Genomic DNA, 2,117 nt, shown 5'->3' with positions numbered 1-2,117 from the left:
CACATCACTAGCGTAGTTTCATTAGTGCAATCATTTGCATTAGTTGTTACTGCAGCCACCATTTCTAATACTAAAGTTACTATTGCTACTTTTATATCTTTTTCTTCTTATAATTATTGTTATCATCATTAGGCCACTATCATTCTCATTGTTATTATTGTTATCAATATCATATTACTATTATTAATATTAATACTATTATTATTGTTATTATTAGCAGTAAGAGTATTAATGTTATTATAATCATCATCTTTATTATCATTATTATCATCACTATCACGGGTAATTAAGATAATAATTATTATTATCATCATTATTGTTATTATATTCAACTTCACCTTTATCAATATTTTTGTTATTGTCATTATTATTGTCGATATTGTTTTCATTATTATTAGTAGTAGTAGTAGTTGTAGTAGTAGTAGTATCATTATTATTACTTTCATTGTCATTACTGTCGTTATTATGATAGGCATTACTATTATTATTTCAGGTTTTAGGCAAAAGAAGGACACACCAGAAAAAGCCATAGCTCTAACATCATACAGAGAAAGTGAATTCGAAACAAGACAGAAAGCTGACCTATCGGCGGCCCTTGACACAGTCTTGAGGGATGGGTTGATGCTCAAGCTGGCCAAGATAATCTCATGCAAAAGGATGCTTCGTCTCCATGACTGGAACAAGATACTCCCATGTTTGTCTTGGGAGGAAAGACCAGGAAAGCAAGAAAAAATAGATAGTGGCGTTCCACAGGGTTCAGTCTTAACTCCAACATTTTTTTTTCAATAGTTGTGTGAGTGACATCCCTGAGACATCATCCCTGAAGTTTGGGCATGTAGACGTTCTCGCTAGTGCACATCAATCCCTAAGGTCACACGAATTCGAAACCACCCTTCAGTAAGATATGATAATAGTGTGTAACCTTTTCTCCATAAATCATACCTGAAAACAAATATAAGGAAAGCTGTAACCACTCTATTTCACCTGAACAACAGACAAGCCAATCAAACCCAGAACAGACGAAAATTATCATGATAAATAACTCCCAGCAGATGCCTACCCAAATTATCAAGGAGTAACTCTGGACAGAAGCATAAACTACAGAAAACACATAGAAACACAGCAAAGAAGTTTAACAACAGAAATAACTTACTAGAAAACTTGCAGGAGCCAGCTAGGGAGCATCTCAAAGTGTACGACGAACTTCAGCCTTGACATTGTGCTTCATCGTTACCGAGTACTGTGCCCCAGTTTGGCGCCGCAGTGCCCATACATCTAAAACTGATGTGCCACTAAATGAGACCATGACTTCGAATTCAAAAGCTTGAGCTAAAGCACATAGTCAGATTATGAACCAAGAGAATCATTGCTGGAACCACCTAGTCGACACCTACTGTATAGCTCCCTGTGTGTCAATTGAACCACCTCAGATCTGGAGAGAAGCTACAACCCAAAGATCAAACTAATCGGAGAGCAACACTTCGACACCCCGATACAACGTGGTTTACAGCTGACCCCTAATACAAACCGCCTTCAGTCACGCAAACCGTACTATAACGTCATAAAAAAAAGAAAGAGAGAAAAAGAAAAAGAAAGAAAAAGAAAAAGAAAAAGAAAAAAAATATATATATACATATATTTATATATATATATATACATATATATATATACATATATATATATATATATATATATATATATATATATATATATATATATATATATATATATACATATACATATATATACATTGCACAAACAGCATGGCGGAAAGAAAAGATACCAAAGTCTCCCAAGAGGCGAAATCTTATCTACGACTCGACAAGACCGCTGCCAGGCTTTGATTCCTTGACTGGGAAAGAGTGGACCTTGTCTAAGAGGACAAGATCAGGCCAAGAAGAACGGCAGCCAATATGCACCGATGGAGACTAAGAGAACCGCCCCTTTGCTCTGCTTGTCATGAACATCATTATCATCATTATCATTAATGTCATTATGATTATTATCATATTTATAATAGTAATGATGATAATTATCTTTATAATAATGGTGATGATAATAATAATAATGATTATAATAATATTAATGATAATATTTTTTATTATTATTGTTATTAT

This window comes from Penaeus vannamei, chromosome 10, assembly GCF_042767895.1.
Source record: "Penaeus vannamei isolate JL-2024 chromosome 10, ASM4276789v1, whole genome shotgun sequence".
Classification (NCBI taxonomy): Eukaryota; Metazoa; Arthropoda; class Malacostraca; order Decapoda; family Penaeidae; genus Penaeus; species Penaeus vannamei.
Note: the sequence above shows the minus strand (reverse complement) of the source record.